A 22,133-nucleotide genomic window follows, 5' to 3' on the forward strand; every position below is an offset into this window, starting at 1 on the left:
GTTTTTTTTATTTAAAAAATAAATAATTTTTATTAAAAATGATTGAAAAAATTCGCTATGGAATCAATAAACTACGCAAATAATTTTATAGAGAAATGACACACACTCACTATTTGTGTGGCTATGAAACATGATTTTTTTCTGCAATTTAAATTGTAATATACAAAAAGGGTATTGAAAATTGAAACAAATATGACGACACTATAAACTGTCAGGATCTTTATTTTTTTTCTTACTCTCTACTTAGTTCCTTACAATATCAAAACTTAATGGCTTCTAATAATGCGTTGCAATTTTTGCTTATAAAGCATGTTTTTTGGTTTTTCTTAACTCAGAATCGAGATAAAATATCCAATTGTGAATCTAAACCATCCTCGAATCCCCGTGAACTCACACACAAAATTTCATCAAAATCGGTCCAGCCGTCTAGGATGAGTTCAGTGACATACACACGCACACAAGAAATATATATATAAAGATATATATATATATATATATATATATATATAGCACTTCTTTATGAGCGCGGTAACTACCATATTGAAAATAAAACTTTCTCTCTGATAAATAAAGTATAGAAGTAAAAAATTGCAGTCGTCTTAATTAATTAGCAAAATCTGGCACAAGGAAGTCCGAAATGGGGAAAGCAATTTAACAAAATTATTAAAACAATCATTGTAACTCCTTTTAATATTGTATCCGTTTGAAATTAAAACACCTCTTTAGAGAAGTTCCAAAAAAAAAAAATTGGTACAATAACCACCACCTTAGTTAATTGGATGAAGAATTAGGGGTTTAAATTTAAAAAAAAAAGAATGTGAGCAAGTCGTCCAGTCCTCGCCAGACGAGAGACGGGACTTCATGCGCGGAAGACCGTAGTGTTGGGGATGACGTCGGGGATGAGGGGTCCCAGGGACGTGGTAGGCATGGGCCCTTATCGGACTGCCTGGAACCGCAGTGGGGGGCAAGCACTGTTGGTAAACCTGGGTTGAAACGGCGTACTGACCGCTGTTCGGTGGCGCCGAAGTTGGGATATGTTGTCTCCTTCAAACCTCTCGACGTAGCTGTTCAGCTGTTGGAATCCATGCCGCGATTTGGAAACGGCGTAATCTGTTTCCCCAGTCCTCGGAACCCCGTGCCCCAGTTTGGACTTGTCTGAACTTGGACGTGTGTAGAAAAAAAAAAATTGGTTGTCTGTGTAAAGTCGGTTTGCGGACGATAGTTTAACGTGACGTCATGACAAAACATTGATGAAATGATTGCATACTTTATGCAGAGGTGCCCACCCCCCCCCCAAACACTATGACTCACCCCCCCCCCCTTACCTAATGATGGGCCCCCCCCCCCCGAAATTTTTTGTGTAATTTTCTCAATGATTTTATAATATTATACTTTTTTAGTATTATCTTTTGTCACATTTTGCATTAATTAAAACTAATTTTCTAATAATAATAATAATTTTGGTCATATGCGTGTGTGCACTTATTGTCGAAGCGGGGATAGGGACCATCCTGAACCGACAGATGCCAAACTGCTTTTGTTGAGGAAAGTGCGGGGTTGCCAATTTGATATACAAGATCTCTTTCAATTATCAAAGCACCAGAAACGTATTTTCACATTAAAAGCTATAAGTATGTAAATTATATATATATTTTCTCGTCTTTTGACAAACCCCCTCCCCCCCCCTGAAATTTTAATGACGCAGTCTGCGTCGTTAACCCCCCTTGTGAGCACCCCTGCTTTATGAATATAAATATAGTTTAAAAAACTAAAGAAACATGCTTTTAAAGATTATCAAACTAAAAAGTAAAAAATAATTTTAAAATTAAATTTATGACAATAGTATATAAGCAATACTAGTATAAATAAGAAAAAAGCTTGAGGCGCTTTGTGCCATATTTTTTGAATATTAAGCGCCCCATGCTTCTTTCTCATTTATACTAGTATTGCTTATATACTATTGTCATAAATTTAATTTTAAAATTATTTTTTACTTTTTAGTTTGATAATCTTTAAAAGCATGTTTCTTTAGTTTTTTAAATTATATTTATTTTTAACTTTTTTAGTTTGATATTCTTTAAAAGCATGTTTTTTAGTTTTTTAAACTATATTTATTTTTAACTTTTTAGTTTGATATTCTTTAAAAGCATGTTTTTTTAGTTTTTTAAACTATATTTATGTATAATTATCATAGGGAAATGAGTTCCGACACTACCTATTACCATCTGAGATAACTATTTGGAGTTGCAACGTCACAAAGAAATGGTAAAGTCTCTACGAATCATTTGCAGTTAGATGTATGGATATAATATTAGAATTTACCGGGGAAAAAAAAAAAAAAAAAACATTTTTTTTTTCGGCGTGGCCGGGTGTAGAACCCACGATCGCTGATTCCGAAAGCTGACGTCACAGAAGTCGCGCGCCTTAGACCGCTCGGCTAACGAACGTAATGAAATCGGTGGGACATTTTACAGTGATGAGTCACTCACTCTTAGTCGAAAGAGTTACAGACGGACAGACAGAGTTACAGACGGACAGACAAACATACAGGTGAAGCTAATATAAAGCATGTAAAAATTGAATCATTTTTATTTTAATAATAAAAGAACAAACACTTGAAATTATACTAGTAATCAGATTTTTAAAATGCAAGAATAATTAACCTTTATTGCCGAAATTGTTGTTGTAATAAGCAATGAAAACCACATAAACTTTTCACTTCACTTTATAAACAGTCGAGTGGAAGAGAGATGCGGCGCAAGCGTACAATGAGCGTAACGGAACACAGCGTAACGGAACAATGTGCGTAAGGGGACACTTTTTCGTGCGTGCAGCCGGCGTTCAACGATTTATTAGACGTCACGTCAAAAAGATCCACTTATCTCCCAATCGGACTATGCGCTCAATGGAATCAATTGCCGTGGCAATCTGTGACTGCAGTTTGGCTGTAGATAATTTGCATATGCTGTCGGGGAAGTAAATAGTGGACTCATTAAAGTGTTACTAGTTTGTGGACAGTCATTCGGATTGTCTTAAGTTAATAACTGTTGTACATACTGGTTAGTAAATAAACTCCAGTTATTTAATTTGGGTTATCCTTTCCAGACCTGTTTCTCACTTGCTGTTGAAGCACATTTACTTGGCTTGCGAAGATTTCAGAGATTTTCGTCGACCCTTTTCAATATTCAGGCTAGCGGTTACCTACTGGGGTTCTGGGAAATTCTCCTGCTTTTAAATATTCCCGCCCGTGAGGGGAGTGTTTTCCCGATTTCCTGAGATCCTGATCGCAACTAATTAATTAATGGTGTGAAGTAAAGCGGACGATAACAAAATCGTGGGATACAGTTTGGTGTTGCAGTTACATATCTATCATTTCATCCAAAATTTAATTACACCAATGGATAGCTAAAAGATCATAGGATTCGTAACGCTAAATTAGGACACTGACGCATCGCGCGTTTTGGAGGGGGAAGCGCCGCCATTTTGAGGTCATTTTGCTGCGTTTCGAGATTAACAATTAGTATAACTTATGACTCGGAGAAGCTACGACGTTCGTTTGCATTTCAATCGTCAGCTCTCGTCAAAATCTATCGATTGCACGTATAAAACATTACTGCAAATTATTTACAGTGAATATAGGTATATGGTGTTAAAATAAAAGAAAATTATATTTTGTATATAAAATATTACCTGTTACGTACACGTATTCGCGTACAACACACGGCCGTGTCCATGACACAGCCACACCCCATTTTTTCCCCCCCTCAACGGAAATCATCGCCATCACATCCGGCTCTTTAAACCACGGGCAGAGCTATTCTTCTGAACGTGAAATAATTTCATCTGCGTGCAGATTTGTCGGCGACACCTTGTTAATAAATGGAGGTACATAAATCAAGAAGAAGAAAAAAGGGGGTGGGGATGGGAAAATAAAATAAAAAAAATCGTGGGGGTATTTGTGGTGTCTGTACAGAATAGTTTTTGACCCTCGACATAGCCGATACTCTTTTGATGGCCGCTACACGCATGGTTTCTCCCCTGTCCCTGGCGGCCGTATTATTATTATTCCTCCAACCAATCCGACGTCATATACAAACGACAGCAATAAACGGGGCCATTTGTAGGGGGTACTTGTTCGAAATCATTGTTTCGCCCCCGGGGTTGTGTGTGGGTGAGGGGGGGGGGAAGGGACGACACAAAACACAGGCGAGCAACCCCCCCTGTTTATGGCCAGTTAACGCGATATTGATGTCCGACCTTTTGCCTGCCGCCTGCTCTGTTATCGGACGGCGCAGCCCTTGCGCCCCCCCCCCCCTCTTTTTTTTCTCCGTTCCGAAAAAAAAACACCACCCCCCTTCCCCCTTCACCAACGAAACACTCTTCCCTCTATACACAACGCAAAATACTTCCACGGGATCGTACCGGACTCTGGCTGTGGCAAAAATGACACCCGGACATGTTATTGGCAGTCCGCTTTGCAGGCTTTTGTTGTGCCGGGAGGTCTGGAATCAATGTTCGGTGTCCCGCCACCCCCCCCTCTTACCACCCCCTACCTCCCCCTACCACCCCCTACCACCCCCTACCACCCCCCTCCCCGCAGTGCACGAGACCCGTCGTCGGCAGAGCGGACACTGCCCCAGCGAACCGTGCTAGCGCTCCTGGACGAGGTACCAGCGCCTGCCCTCACGTTACACAGGTTACAAACTGTTTCGATACATGTACCATGGGCGTCGCAGCAACCCGTGGGACGGGGGGGGGGGGTGTGTGACACGTCACCCCCTAATAATAAGTCTTCAATTTCGTCCCCTCCAATAATATATTTAGTTTCGTAGTTATATTAAAAATATGATTTCTGTGATACAACCCATATGTTGCGCATGGTGCATTTAGTCCAATCGTGGTAATGTGAGCACTGTGTTTTTACAAATTTGTTCTCTGAAAACATTTTTTATAAAAAATAAATTATATATTGCAAACCACTATAACTAGAATATTTAGGAAAGAAAAATGCCTAAAAACCACCTTTTTGCACCTTCAATCCCCGCTTTTTTTCCAGGGGATGGATATTCCTCAACAACTAAATCAATTTAAATCAATTGCAGTTCCCCCCCCCAAAAAAAAACATATCCTTGCGACGCCCATGGATGTACAAGGGAGAAGAACTAAGAAAAATGTTCATGCTCGTTCATATAAAACTATTTAATCTTCAGAAAGTTGAAAAAAAATTGTTTCAATTCATGTACAAGGGAGAAGAATTAAGGAAAAAAAAAGTTCATGCTCGTTCATTTAAAATTATCAAATCTTACGAAAGTTATTCCATCGATTGCTTTGAAATTCTGACACTAAGTTAGTTGCATTCGAATGCGCGCGTGTTTTTATATAACTGTCACACTTGTGACGAGTAGAAAGATGGATGAAAATGTAGATAGGTAAAAACATAGAATTTTAAAATTCTCATTTGCTGTTGACTGACATAAATAGAGATTTATAAATATACAGAGGAGATATATATAGAGGAGAGAGACAGGTATATATGTATATATAGAGGTTTAGAGTACTGGAGAGAGAGGTAGAGAGGTGTTTTGTAAATGTGTACCTACTTAAAAAAACTTACAAAAAAAATTGATTGAGGCATTGCGACGCATGCCGGACATTACTTAGTATACTTAAAAATACTCTAACACTGATCGACTGAGTGACGTACAATGCACAGACTAACCGGCGGACCTGGAGATTTGAATTTCCGAGGAAATATTCCTTGAGTAACCTAGGGGTGCACTAAGGAGGATTTTTTTTTTTTTTTTTTTTTTTGAAATTTCATCCCTATATAGGCGAAAAGGGGTGATAAAATTTGTATGGAGAGAAAACCACTCAATATCTCAAACATCCCGAATTATCCGGAACTATAAGATCTACATACTTGACATTCGGCGCGTGTATTTCTTTTGCTACGTAGACAACCGCTAATAAAATATCTTGCGAAAATCAGCCCCCAAGGATGATTTATGTGGGGCAACGCTGGGTAATTCAGCTAGTATGTATTTGTATATATATATATGACATTTTACATATGACATAAAGCATTTTAACTCGCTTATAATAGCGTTTGTAATCCATGTAATATCTTGTGTGTATATATATATATATATTTATTTATTAATAAGAGTGTACTTATAATTATTTTGTACGAATATGAATAGCTTGGCTTCTGTGTTGTAGCCGTGCACTTGGCGAATAATTAACCGACGTTTCGGTCGACATTGCAGTCGCCATCATGAGGGAGCAGTTACCTAACCTAGGTAATATAACTGCTCCCCGATGATGGCGATTGCAGTGTCGACCGAAACGTCGATGAATTATTCGCCAAGGACTCAGGCTACAACCCAGAAGCCAAGCTACTTCAGACAATGGCCGTGAAAGAGCCTGCGAACATCATTGTACTAATATGTAGACGTATAAAAAGGGTGGATCAACATCATTGTTACCATCACCTCTAGCTGCGCTCCTGTGAACGGATACCAAGGGATAAATAAATAATGCGAGAGGTTTTTACGCTCCGCTCGTCTGAACGTGAACTACCGTTTTCTTCGCGGGTTAGGGGTTGTTTTTGGTGGGGGGGGGGGGGGTGATATAGAAGAGGGGTAAGCGGGAAGACGGGAAGTTTACGTGGTACACGCTCAGGCGACATTATCTCCCGCTTTAGTATTCGCGCTCCGTGCGATACGCCCCTCTCGGAGGGTGAAGTGTCTTGTCGCGCTTGTTGGTTGTTCTGGGCGTCGCCTCTTTATCTCCGGAACAAACCTATTCCTTTCTCCGTCTGTTCGGGGAGGGGGGGGGGAGGGGGGGGGGGGACCGGCGCCATCTCCCGGGGCGCTCGCAAGGCAGTATCTGGCCTTATCGCGCCAGCTGCCGAGGTCCTTACAGGCCGTTTCCCGCGCCTCGAATCTCCTCGCTCCGAACACATTCGACCAAGTTCGTCCTCGGCAATGTGGCCCGTCAACGTACTGAACCTCCCCATGACCGCGGCAAGATGTCTGGCGAAGTATCCTCGTTGTTTTCTTAGAACCCAGTTGCCAAACCTCTTTGATTGATTAAGTTTAAAAAAAAAATTGGTTGTCTGTAAAGTCGGTTGTACGGACGATAGTTTAACGTGACAACGTCATAACAAAACATCGATGAAACGATTGCACACTTTTATGAATGAAATTGAATCATTTTTATTTTAATAATAAAAGAATACATCCTTAAAGTTATACTTGTAATCAGATTTTTAAAATGCAAGAATAATTAACCTTTATTGGCGAAATTGTTGTTGTAATAAGCAATGCAAACCACATTAACTTTTCACTTCACTTTATAAACAGTCGAGTGGAAGAGAGATTTAGATGCGGCGCCAGCGTACAATGAGCGTAACGGGACACAGCGTAACGGAACAAATGTGTGTAACGGGACACATCGTAACGGAACAATGTGCGTAACGGGACACTTTTTCGTGCGTGCAGCCGGCGTTAATTGATTTATTAGACATTGTCACGTCAAAAAAAAACAGTTTCATTTTCCTTGATATTCTTTAATCGACTGCTGTGACCCACGTTCTTATGTAGCAGGCGCGGATATCAGAGAGTAGGGAAGAATGGAATTAGCCTCCTCCATCCCCAACTCCTTTTCCGTCTAGCTTCAGTCGAACTTCTTAACGTCTACAGAAAACTTTAAAAAAACGCAAGAAATTTTCGAAGTTCCAAAACTTTAGGGTAATTAATCCCTTAGGAGAAGCAAAGGTGACCAAAAGTCATACATATCATTCGAATGCAAATTTTCCAATTCGAATATATATATATATATATATATATATATATATATAACGCAAAAAAAATTTTTTTTGGACCAGTCAAGATTTATTTAGTTTGTGCCGATTTTAATGCAATAGTTCTATTAAAATGTGTTTTGTAGTTTGTAATGATCACAAGATAATGCAAGCACGGAGGGGATTTAAGTTCAATATTTAATGAAATTTTTAAGTACTAACTTAAATCATTCATTCAATTATTTTCAAACTTAAATTGCGCTGTAAAGTAACATACTTTGCCGAAGACTTATTTACCGAAATACAAACAGTTCATAAGTCGTAAGATATTTTTATTGTTATTACATGCAGGTTCTAGGCCCCACATGAAATAATAAAATAAAGGTAATCTAATATTTGTGGATTTAAGTTCATAGTTTTTTTAAGGATAAAACTTCATTTATTATAATTTTAAAAATATAAGTTTTTCATTTTATTTTTATTTTCCAAGGAAATTTTAACGTTATTGTGTGGTACTTATTGCAAGTATTGGCTAATTTTTAATAGGTAGTTAAGTTAATGTTTTTTTTCTTTTGTTTATTTATTTACGTAGTGAATTTCTTCAAGTATCGGGCTATTGATTTATGAGAGTTATTTGTGGATTTAAGTTTCATGGTTTTTTTTTCAATGATAAAACTAATTTTCTTATAATTTTAAAGTTATTATTGGTAGGGGCAAACTTATGGGTTCGCGTCACCTACATGCTAGTGATATAATACCAAAATCATTTTTTACGTACATTTGACGTAGAATTGCAATATTACACATTTAAAAACAAAGTTTTAAGTTTTCACTTCTGTATACAGTCCTAATGACTGCCTTTTCAATTATTATTGAAGTTATACTTCTTTAGGCGCGTTATGAAAAAATTATGAGAGTGAAATTTTAAGATGTGCGCGCATCACTGTAACACAAAGTTAACAGGTTGAAGCTGCGCGCGCACCATGTGACGACATTTTCACAGGAAGATGGCGGACCCACGTGTATGAACATAAACCTACATTAGGGGACATACCAAACGTATTGGTGTGCCAAATGAAACTTTATGATAGTGAAATTACCATGGAATTTATTTTGGTAAACTAAAATAGTCATAGTAAAGAGTAAATTCCAAGGTTTAAAAAAAAAACATTATTTTGGTATTACATCAAATATAATACACATTTTCCTCGTAACCTTCTGTCAGAGCAGTGGTTATACTGCGCGGTCAATATGCTGAAGGGCCGTGGTTCAAAACTCGGTGGAAGGTAATTTTTTTTACCTTTTTTTTTTAAGTTACACTTCTTTAGGCGCGTTATGAAAAAATGATGAGAGTGAAATTTGAGATGCGCGCGCATCACTGCAACACAAAATTAACAGGTTGAAGCTGCCCGCTAATCTAACCTCGGTAATGAGCAAATTCATGTTTATGTTGCAAAATACACTTATAATACGAAACTCGGACACGGAATATAGTGTAGAGTTCTTAAAAATAATGCCGAGCGTTATAAATGTTCGAAAATTGTCTTTTCAACTACATTTGTTGACACGAATCACACGTAGTTACCGCTCCCGCCGCTAGGATTCTCTGCCGGAGCAGCTACGTCGACTATTGAATCATTTGGTTAGCAGAGCGAAATATCAAACTGTACAATGTGACGGCTCCGATAAAGCGAAGAAAACTTGAAAAAAAAAATTAAACCTCTTCTTTGAACTTGATTTTCGACGAGGAATTTTATTAAAATCCTGCTCATCTTGTTAACATTCAATACAAAAGTTAATACTATCAAGTTTCTCTTTGGCTTTGTGAACTTTGGTTCGCGCCATCCGCCACAGATGGCAGCACCATGGTTGTTACACATTTCCGTTACTTGACTTCCGTCTCATTAACGAACTTACTCCTTCCAAATTCCATGAACCGAGAGGTAAGATGTTACACATCAAAAACTAAATTTTGAACTTTAAAAAAAAAAAAAAAAGGAAATTGTAGACCGCTCTCTGAGAACCAGTCTTTTGATGTTACAAATGGCTCCTAGCTGCTGGGAAGACTTCTCAAAATCCAATTTGTTTTACTCTATAATTGGTACGCGTAGAAGGGACAAGATGAAGTGACTAGTATAGAACAATTAAATTGAGTTCCAGAAACAAAAGAAAAATATAAACTTTTGTGGTAGAAAAGTCCTTAATTTGAGTAATTTTTTTTGTTGGCGTTCGGGTTTCTCTTCGTAACGAACCACTGAGTTTTAACCGTTAAATAAAATTAAAGCCCGCTTTTTTTGTCTTAAATAGAACTGTTCTTCGAACAATATCGGAAAGATAGCTTAATACGGACTTCGCCTTAAATAAGAGCAGGGCTGGTCACATAGAGAAGTGTGCGTGATTGAAAAACGAATAGTAGTATGTATGTATGCATGTATGCATGTATGGATGCATGCATGCATGCATGTATGTATGTATGTATGTATGTATGTATGTATGTATGGATGGATGCATGCTTGCCGTGTGCTTGTAATTAAATTGTTTGTTTAGTTTGAATAATCAACAAAAAGCTCTTTACACATATAAACTTTCTCTTTTATTTACAATAAACCAGTTATTCAGCTACAAATTCAAAGATGCAAACAACTATTTGTACTAAAAGTCGTAGACCCTTCACATTTTTCTTTTCCAATTTAGATTTAAATATAGGTTTCTTTTTGTGGTGAACCGAATTTTGTGTGTCGAATTCTGAGTCATGCTGTAGATAATATGTAATGTGTTTACAATTAATAAGTGTATTAATTTCACAAATTGCTTAGGCTTTCGCGGCTACCGTCTGAACTGTTTTTGCTTGTGGGTTTTAGCAGCGTCAATTTTGAAGAAAAAAAAGGGGTTGTCTGTAAAGTCGGTTTACGGGCGATAATTTTACGTGATAACGTCATAAGAAAACATTGTTGTATGCTGCCCCTGTCGCTCTTCTATTTGTACGTATTTTTATGATAGTGTGTCTTGATTGGTTTTTAATAAAATGTTCTGCTACAAATCGTTATAAATAACGTTAAAAATATAACATCGTGTAAAATTTTAAACTTCCCTTTTTAAATGAAATTTCTAATATCTTATACATTAAATCAAGTTTTCACTTATTAATGTATTTTTTTTTTAACTTCTTAGTGATTTGTTTATTTAGCTTGTAGTTTATTGTGTTTGTAAGTTATTTTATTTTTCTCGGCTATAGTTTTTTTAATAAGGTTATTTTACATGTACCTACTTTATAAACATTTACGTGATCAAAAGAGACACAACTCTTGTCACATAAAATAATTCAGTATGAAAAAAAAATTAATTTGTGGTACGATAAAAATCGAGCTATGTTTACCTATTTAATTTTCACGTTTTTATTTGTTAATTTATGCCTGTCATGTAACGGTTTTTGAAAGGTTTTCTGATGATGTATGTCAAGTAGAAAATTTTAACTTCGACAAGAACGTAAAATGATTTTGTTGAAACGTGCCGTAATTCCGTGCAAATGCACCATTATTTTCGGATGTCCCTGCCACGATCAGACAGAACACACCCCGTTTTCCCGCCCGAACGGATTCGAACGACCCCAGCCAGCAGAGCGGACGTTGAGCTATTCCGACCATCAGTTGAACAAATTCGCCCCAATTTCTGGTAGTTTCTTTTTTTTTTTTTTTTTTCCTTCAGTCTTTTTTTTATCGAATTCTAGCTAGAGATCCCGAATGACCGCGCGCAGAGACGCATCAGTCTGTGTTCCGTTTTCCGCTCTGTGTATACATTTTATTTCGCGGAACTCTCACGAATCTTACGTGACGCTCCGTACCATCGACGTTAATAGACGGGGGGGGGGGGGGGGACAGATGGAAATCCAAAGAAGCCATCTTCGTTTCTACCGTTTGTAGACCATAACCATTGAAAAAAAGATCTCGGTGGCCATTGGGTCAGGGCCGGATTTAGAGGTCTGGAGGACTCGGGGCAACAGAGTGTAGGCCCCCTGGCCCCAAATTATTTTACAAATAAAATGAACAATTTTTTCCAGTCGAGTTTTCCAATAAATAATTTATTGTGAAATCAAGTAGATTCTCTTAGTATTTAAAAACATACATAAATATAATCGGAGCCAAGAATTATATGAAATTAACTTTTAGTGTTAATGAATATTTCTGTTAATATTTAACAATAATATAATCGTGTATGTGCAAAGTACTGTAGGTAAAGGTAAAACAGCGAAAAAAGAATATCAAAGGATTTGTGGGGGCCCTCCGTTTGTGGAGGCCCCGGAGCTTTCGCCCCGGTTGCCCTCTCCTAAATCCGGCCCTGCATGGGGTCATGGGTTCAAATCCCAATATCCCATGACTCATTAATTAATGAGCCCGCTCGGTCAGGAGTAAGTTCGTGTCGGTGAGGCGGGACGATAGGGGCGACGCTCGCTGGTGCTTCCAGCACGGTGTCGCCTCTAAGCGCAAGGCTGTGTACTGGCGCGCAGTCTTCTTGTCGTGCGCCGCGAGATCGGAGCGGTGACCGTAACGTCAGATGGCGGAGGAATGAAGATGAAGTTGGCAAAGCAAAGTATCTTGTGTGCTTTCGAGAATCTGCACACGGGCGTTTTTCACGTCCAAACTTTATTCTGAAAACACAAGTTTCAGCCATTTTCACTCTTATATAAAACAAAATACAGTTTTAAAAAACGAAATGCGGAAGCAGAACCACTCTCGTACGCCATCAGTGTATTCTTGAATGCTTTTCGTAAACAGACACCTCTCGGATATCGAAGGGTTTCTACAGCATAGGCGCAGACTCCAATGAGAACCGGGGGTGGGAACCTGCTGGTATCACTGCAATCACTATAGTCTTAGAGATCCCGTCGCCTTAAACCTCTGTGCATTAACGTGCCACGTAAAATCATTTGAAACAAACTAGTGAATTAAAATAAAAAAATATTGGTTGTCTGTAAAGTCGGTTTACGGACGATAGTTTAACGTGACAACGTCATAACAAAACATTGATGAAATGATTGCATACTTTTATGAATAAAATTGAATCATTTTTATTGAATTATCACTATTTTGTATGGATACAAAGAAGGAGTGAAATGAAATCTACAATTTAATTGATAAATTTACTTTTATTTGCACTCATTAATTCAAATATGTTTATTACTTCAACGAAGAGATTATTTTAACTATAACTTTTGTACATGTTTGCTATTTAACTTCTTCCAATCTGTGTTATTCGTTTAAGGATAGGACGATGATAGGAAAAGTAGGAAACGAATGGGAGTGTTTGAAGTTTAATGTGCCTTGAAAAAGTTAAATCGATGGTTGTTCCAACGAGTGGAAGAGAGATAGATGCGGCGCAAGCGTACAATGAGCGTGACGGGACACAGCGTAACGGGATAATGTGCGTAACGAGACCCTTTTTCGTGCGTGCAGCCGGCGTTCATCGATTTATTAGACGTTGTCACGTCAAAACAATGTTTTGGCTTATTACTATCAAAAGTTTTTATTGTGGCCTAGCAAACCTTCAAACATAAAATAAAAGTGCTTTGTAGGGATCTTTCTTATGAATAGTCAATTTCTCTTAAAATTCTGAGTATTCGCAAACGCGTAATGAATTACTATTGTGTCTGCCTTAACTGGTGGCCTTCACGTAACAAAGGCTGCGCTTTTTGTGGCTACGTAAATGATGATGTTTCTGTGTCATTTAAATAAATCACAGATTAGTATAAATATTTCACCTGTTTAAGAATATTATTTTAGTAGAGATGAAATTTGAAATATGTTATTGGTCATGGTTTAATTTTGTAGACTGTTGAAAAGTAGAGCTTTTAGAAATAACACAGACCTGTAGCCCGCCCACTCAAGCATGATTTTGTGAACAGTTACGTTTTATTTCCTGTATCTTAAACAGTGGTGAAATCAACTTAAAGAAAAAAAAAAAGGATAACTTTTTGAATACAGTATGTTATCTTGGGTGATGCAATTTGAGATGTTGCAACACCTGGAATCACTAATCACAAAGGCAGTGAAGCATGTTGATAACAATAATATAACTGTGCAAACACCATGTTATTTCCTCCCTGAAGTGAATTTTTGTGTCCACCACTGATATTGAAGTGTGTTGGTGGGGAATGTGCGGATGAAACTTGGGACGTAAACGAGTAAATACAAGCAATCGGCCTCAGAAGGGAGGCGCAGCTGTACAGGCGGAACATGGCCACTAAAAAAACTTGTGCGCTTGAAATATGCCAAAATCAAAAATTAAGTTATACATATATAAAGACATTTTAAAATTTTCTTAAAACATAATAACTTAAATAACAAAGTAATATTTCAAACGTTCTTAGTTCAGAATTTATGGGATGGTGCATAAAACGGAGTGGCGTATTGAGTATAACGAAAAAAAAACAACAACTATGGAACAATTTTTGATATTGAATCATTTTGGTAGCAATGAAATAAGCATGGGTTGCCATGTACTCTTGTGCAGATGTGTGCACGTGTGTATTATTAGTTTTTTTGACGTGACAACGTCTAATAAATCAATGAACGCCGGCAGCACGCACGAAAATATGTCCCGTTACGCTGTGTCCCGTAACACTCATTGTACGCTTGCGCCGCATCTATCTCTCTTCCACTCGATTGGAACAACCATCGATTTGACTTTTTCGAGGCACATTAAACTTCAAACACTCCCATTCGTTTCCTACTTTTCCTGTCATCGTCCTATCCTTAACAGAATAACACAGATTGGAAGAAGTTAAATAGCAAACATGTATTAACGTTATAGTTAAAATAATCTGTTCGTTAAAGTAATAAACATATTTGAATTATTGAGTGCAAATAAAAGTAAATTTATAAATTAAATTGTAGATTTCATTTCACTTTGTTTTTGTATCCATACAAAATAGTGATAATTCAATAAAAGTGATTCAATTTTATTCATAAAAGTATGCAATTATTTCATCAATGTTTTGTTATGACGTTGTCACGTTAAACTGTCGTCCGTAAACCGACTTTACAGACAACCGATTTTTTTTTTTTTGTAATTGCGCGCCGCTTGATCACAATCCCTCGGATCTCGTCGCTCCACGTCGCGCCACTCTCGAGGGGGTCTCTCACCCTCTTCGCCGATGCAGCACTTCCCTTCACTCGCGGAACTCTCCGAACTCTCGGAACTCGTCGCCTGGACTCATCGCGGAGGCCGGCGTCGCTGCTTAAGTAACTGGGGGTGGCCTTATCTAACCGACGAGAGTGGCTGTGACGTGCCGCGTCCTCCCGGGCCGACCCGACGCCCGAAACATCGAGAAAGGCGGCGCCCATTCACGCCACTCCGCGCAGGCGGCCCCGCGGAATTCTCGAGGCCGGCTCAGCGATGGATAACAGCGCCGGGGATGAACGATGCGCGGGGATTGGAGGGGGGATAGGGTTATCGACGACCCTTGTAATCGGTCCAGGCACGCATGGGCATGCCTTACGTCAGTGGAACGGCGCGTGACGTCAGAGGCCGTGCAGGGCCGCCAGCCAGCTCCGAACCTGGCATCGCGGTCCTGCCTGTGTTCGTAACAGTATTGTATTTCTGTTACCACCACCATCATCATTTGTTACATCGTCATTAATCATCATTAATCATCATCTCATGATCTCATGATCTCATGATCATACTATTCATTATCAATCATCATGCATTAACTGTTTATAATTATCATTATTATCATGCATTAACTGATTGTAATTATCAACGATAATGGTGGCAGAGAAATTGTGGAGATAATTCAAAAGTCACAAGAAATTAATTCTGGTGAGATGTCACGGGATAAGCATTTGGCAGTCAACATAGTTACTTACTAACACTACAGATGTCGGATACAACGCGAAATTTCATCGACGGTAAGATTTCAATTGTGAACTTGATCTCGCTCAGGCCGTCTGCTATATACTCGCTTACGTTTTTTTTGACGCGATAACGTCTTATAAATCGATGAACCCCGGCTGCACGCACGAAAAAATTGTCAACGTTCCGCCTGAAACCGAGCGTGCAAGAAACGGCTAACCACCGTGCGAGAAAATCTTGTATAATATCAAACAGGTTAAAGGCGGGCTTTTTAACTAATTGTTCGTGATTATATTTGCGAAAACTGTAAATGATATTTGAAAAATAAAAAGTATGCAATTTTTTCATCAATGTTTTCATTTAACGTTATCACGTAAAATTATCGTCCATAATCCGACTTTACAGACAACCCCCCCCCCCTTTACTTATTTTTAAATTATTGTGAACATAGCCTTAGTCGAAGCATGGAGTCGCGACTCTTTTGTCTTCCTTGCCTTGTGGTCCCGTGAGACCAGCGGCGCCATCTTCCCCGCGAGAGACGTACCACGTGACAGATAGCTATCGCGGCGTCGCCCGTGCTTGTTGGAGGGGGTGAGGGAGGGAGGGAGGGGGAAGAGATGAAACACACCGCAGGGGGAACACCCCCCGCTAAGGAATTATTGTCACGTGTGCTCCCCTCCCTCCTTAGCTCCCTCCCTCCGCATAAATGCGACCGCGGAGAGAGACTCGGAATCCGAAATGACCCGGAAACGGAGGGAAGGCTGGAGGGTTCCCTCACTCCCCGAGGGAACACGGGCGCCTGTGTCCCTGCGACGAGCCGCGACCAGCGACTTGGAAGTCGCAGACCCCCGCAAGTCGCCGCGACTTGGAAGTCGCGGACACCCGCAAGTCGCGGACACCCGCAAGTCGCCGCGACTTGGAAGTCGCGGACACCCGCAAGGGGCCGCGACTTGGAAGTCGCGGACGCCCGCAAGTCGCCGCGACTTTGGTAGCTCGTGGCGACGTCGTAATCTCGAAGCTTCACAAACCGCCATACATACATTTAAACTTCGTTCATGAAAAAAATCCGTTGATACAAAAGTGTTTTCGCAGCCCTTAGAAATTACATGGTAGTTACACTGCTAAATAATTTGTTTTGATACACAAGTTAGGTTATAAAATAATATAGGCGTACAAGGTTTCTTTTGTTCCAAAAGGTAAACAAACTACATTAGTAAATAATTTATTGTTATTATGGTTAATTTGAATATCCCAAAATGATGTAAAGAAACAATGTGAAGTTTAAACTAAAATAATGCTGATTCCATTGCTTCGTATCATTGCAGGCTGGGGAAAATTCTTAGAAATTTTATTCTTTCATATTTTATTCAGAGTAATTTTTTTAGTAATTTTTAAATCCTACTTTATTCTTCTGTCTTAAACCCAATGTGTGATACAGTAGAGAATATATATTTTTTCAAATCACAGGTGTAATCCTAAAATTGTTTTTTATAATCCACAAAATAAGTACTTTTGGTACAGTATGAAATTACGAGCGATTTTTAAAATTTATTTGAAATTGACTTAAATTTTTTTATAAAAATTGTGGTTACATTTTGTAATAGTTTGGTTATTACAAAACTTGTTATTACAAAACGACAAAATTATGATCGCTTCAGGTGTGTGATATCGAGATTATTATGGAGGGCCATCAAAACAGAACCTTGTTTGTAACGTTTTTGGGGGTTGGAGATTGTACAGGAAAAAAGAAAAATTATGTTTTCGTGCATAGAGCTGGAAGAACTAAATTTTTTTTTTCGAAATCAAAAATTTGTTTAATTTAGTTTTATCTCGCCATGCAGGTATTGTTTGTATTTACCGTGAGATATTGATCATTAACAGTTAAAAAAAAAACAAATCAAGTATCTCATCTTATATATAAAATTCTCGTGTCACAGTTTTCGTTGCCATACTCCTCCGAAACGGCTTGACCGATTTTTATCAAATTTTGTATGCATATTCAGTAGGTCTGAGAATCGGCTACTATCTATTTTTCATACCCCTAAGTGATAAGGGTTGTCCACCCCAAACATTTTTTTTTAATTTTTTGGACAAAATTTTTTATTTTATTTTTTTTATAATGAGGCATTAAAAAATACTTACAACCCTAAATTTTCACCCTTCTAGCACCAACCCCTAATTTTTAATAGAATTTTATATTTTTCAACTCCGGTCGATAGCTGATCAATTAACACCTGATCAACCTTCCCCGCATACAGGGAGCTCATTACCTGGATTAACACATAGACCTCATATTAATATTAAATTCCATCCTTAAGGGGGTGAAAAAGTGATAATTTCATTTTATAACAGAAAAAATCAAAGGTCATAGACATACAAATAGTGAGTGTCATTTCTTTATGTCTGCCACACGATCATACACATAGTAAGGTCTGGCAAATTCATATTTTTCTCCTTGGTGAGACCAGCCCGCAGCGGCTAGCAAAATAAAGGCGCTCATAACAGTTTTGTTCTTAACTTCGTCAATAGATAGAGTTAGTTGCCTTGGATTTTAAACGCACCATCGTTTGATGCGTTTGTCATGTCTTTAATTTTCGTTTGTTTGTGCCGTATGCGTTCCTATACCATTCATCCAATTGCGATGAAATTTTAATGAGTTGTTATGCGCATGCCCGTAAAGGTTTATGAGACAGTATAACTATTTTTAATAGTTGGAGCACAAATCGTTTCAAAAAATGTGTTTATTTCATATTATATAGCGGCACTTCGTCTGTTTTTGTTATCTAAGTGCGCACGCATGAGATAATTTATTTAAATATAAAAGAGAGATAGAGTGATATATATATAGAGTGAGATAGAGAGAGACAGAGAGATAATTTGAGATAGAGCGAGGTATGGAGAATGAAATGGGTTAGATAAAGAGATATATAGGTATATAGAGCTATATAGAGATTTATATATAGAAGAGATAGAGATAGTGTGAGGTATATATGTAAATATGTAGATATAAAGAGATAAATAGCGATAGAGAGATACATAGATATATAAAGATGTAGATAGAGATAAATATATGTTTAGAGAGATGGATAGATGATTTGTATATGTGTAACTACTTCAAACATATTACAAAACAAAACTGAATGAGGCATTGCAATGCATGCCGAACATTAGCTAGATAATGGACTCTTTTCAATATTAGTAATCTCTTATTTTTAAGCTTTTTTCTATAGTGCTTTATAGTGTCTAGACTACATACAGACCACCAATTTTTAGATATATACAGGTAAATAAATATACACTGGCAGAACGTCTGTCGGGATCTGAAAGTGATATAAATTATTTTGCACACTTGACATTCAAATTAAGAAGACAATTACTAACTACATCTGATTTCGAAAAAGGTCCCCTTCACCCTGTGTTTAGCCCAGGCAACGCTGGGTACTGCAGCTAGAAATTCCCTATAAATAATTTATATGGCAAAACAACGTTTGCCGGGTCTGCTAGTACTTTATAAATATTTTGAGTGCGTCAAAGGCAATCGTTTTTGAAAACTTTTTTTTTCCCCCACCTTCAAATGGCAAAATTCGTGATTCATTCTCGGAAGAAATAATAAAAAAATATATATATATATTTTCAGCCGTGTCTCTTCTTGCCGCTAGGTTATTTTTCACCGTCGCGTCTGCTCTGCTTATTGCATATCTGTCTGGCGGTAGAGTCTCAAGAGGGCACAGATGGCTGTTACGGGCCCTCTAAGAGCCGGGGGGGGGGGGGGTGGCTATCAGATACCGCGTGTTTGGGGCGGGTCACGTCTTCCACGATAGATAGTCGCCTGCGACTTCCTCCTCCCCACCCCCACCCCCGCAAACCTCCCCACCCTCCTTTCTCAAAAAGCCACCAGCACCCGCGGGACTCATATCGCTCCATTATTGATCGCCGCAGGAATTTCTTCGGGGGTGAAAAAGTGGGAAGGGGGTGTGAGGGGTGAGGGGTGAGGGGAAAGGAGGTTCCGTAGCACGTGACTACGACGTCTAATGCTTATTTCTTCCGCGGATCCTTTGCCGGGTTTTATCGCCGATTTCCTGCAACTAACAAGTCTCTCTCTCCCCCTTTCTCTTCGAAGAGACGGCAAAGAGAGGTAAAAACCAATTTGTAACATCTGGCAAAAAAAAAAAATTGGGGGAAAAGGGGGCTGTTTCTCTCCCCACGTGTGCCCCGCGGTTGAAAAACTCCCTTTCCAAACTTTTTGGGATGTGCGGAAGACATTTTCGGTCGGACTCGCAAACCGCCCCCCCCCCCCCCCAAACCACCCCTTGGCGTTGCCAAAGTTTGCACAGCAAAATGTCTGTGCATCCATCATCGGCTCTTCATCGGGCATTTGCTGTGATACACGAGAACGCTTTTCAGTGACGTGACTTGTCTGTTGCTTGTTTTATTGACCTATTAGCTGCCTGTCCCATTTTTCTTTCTTAACATTCTTGGAACTCGCACATATGTGGAAGTATTTTAATGAAAGCCAAAGAATTGTATACTCGCGAGATCATCTATCATTTCATCCCACTTATCGGATTTAGATGAGAAATCATATCTATTTGTCTTTCATCTTTTGTATATTTGGTCGAGATCGGTTTACAAAAACTATCATAAATGAAAAAATCGCAATAATGTGTAATAAACTTTATAACAGAAACAATTATAATTTTGATTGTGTATTAGAAAACACTTTTTAGAGATAATTGGAGTAATTTAATAACATTATACTTAGAACTTACTAATAAACAGATTTACATGATATTTAATATAATTGCATAATACAAAATAATTGTGCAACGAAGAACATTTTTATATCATGAAAATACTTGATGTTTAGAGAGGATTTAAACCATGTATGTACCTTCTGTACATTTTTAACTGTTCTAGCAAAACCTCTTAAAATAATTTGTTCGTGATACTTTTTTAATGTTTTTTTTTCATTAAAAAAATATTTTCGTTAATAAACACTAGGCTTAAATTTAATGATTTGTAATATCTCCAAAATATTTTAACACGTCAAAAAATTTAATCTCAGTGAATTTAGTATTTTAGTTATTTACAAAAATTTTATGTTATCAGTGTATTGAATTGTTTGGCAAAGTAATATAAAAAAACTTTCGTAGACAATTGTAATGAAATAAAATGAAACATGTTTTCATTAAATATGAAGTTAAGTATTGCAATATATATGAAGTATTCAAACCATTCGTTCTCGTTTGTTTAAAAATAGCATTCAAAAATAGTTTTCATTCTATTTTAATTAATTGAATTTTAGTAACTAATACATTTTGATAAATATTAATCAAAAAATTTACTTTACATATTATTAATTTTAAATAGAGCTTTTAGAAATTAAATATTATTTTTTATATGTACTTAACTTTAAAATATAATTTAATTTTAATTTCAGTTTTTAAAATAATTAAAAGTTTTATAGAGTCTTAAATTGCAATAAATTATAAAAAATAATTAGTTGAATAAATTTTGTTGAAAATATGTTTTTAAAATACTAGCAGTTCACCTATCATAAAGAGTAGCTTATATCACCTAGACTTTCAACATCATAGTTACACAATTTATAATTTGAACTTCTAATTCCAAATGATATTAGAAACGAGAAATAATCACGCGAAGAAAGTGAAGATTTTGCGGAAAATAGGCTATCGGCTATTAGCAACAACAACTTGGTTTCCCGTGTCAATCCGCCTGTAGTCGGAGTGATGCAAGTATTGTCTCAGAGTCGACAGTTCTCGAAACGTAGTCTACGTCTGCTGCCGCCGTTCTGTCAAGTGTCTGTGCTATTGTCTGTGTTCGCGATCAAACATCACTGTGTCGCTGTGCAGGCGGAGCAGTTGCGAAACAGGGTGCCAACTGGTGCTGTTCGTGAGAAAAAACGGTCGATGTTGGTAAGAGATTCGCGTGACACGGACCATATATGAACACGGGCACGAGACGCAAGCCTTGGGAAAGTGAAGTTCTATATTATTGAAGTGAAACTTCTAATGCGACTTCCAACAAGGTTGCGTGAAACGTTCAACGCTCCTGGGGAGGGGGAATAGAAAGAGACAGAGCGAATGCGTGGCACTCGAACGCATGCGCGAGAGTTAGCAACGAGTAGCGTCCAATATTCCAACGCAAGAGGGAGAGAGAAAGAAAGATACACAAAGGTAGAAAGTAGGAGAGAGAGAGAGAGCGAGTCGGTAGATCCCAAGCACATGCGCGTGGTATTCTTGCTATGAATTGTAAGCAATGTTAATTAAATTTTGTCTTAAAGAAACAATATGATTTCACTTAAAAATCAATTTCTACCCCTTCCTATTTTCATTTCCACATTACGAAGTTTCACTTCTTCCGCGCGGAGGGACTCCACGCACTATTTTTTTTTTTTTAACCTCGGTCAGAAAGGCCGCCTTCTCGAATTTTCTCCCCCTTCGATTTCACTTTTCTC

Source organism: Bacillus rossius, chromosome 14 (genome assembly GCF_032445375.1).
Source record: "Bacillus rossius redtenbacheri isolate Brsri chromosome 14, Brsri_v3, whole genome shotgun sequence".
Taxonomy (NCBI): domain Eukaryota; kingdom Metazoa; phylum Arthropoda; class Insecta; order Phasmatodea; family Bacillidae; genus Bacillus; species Bacillus rossius.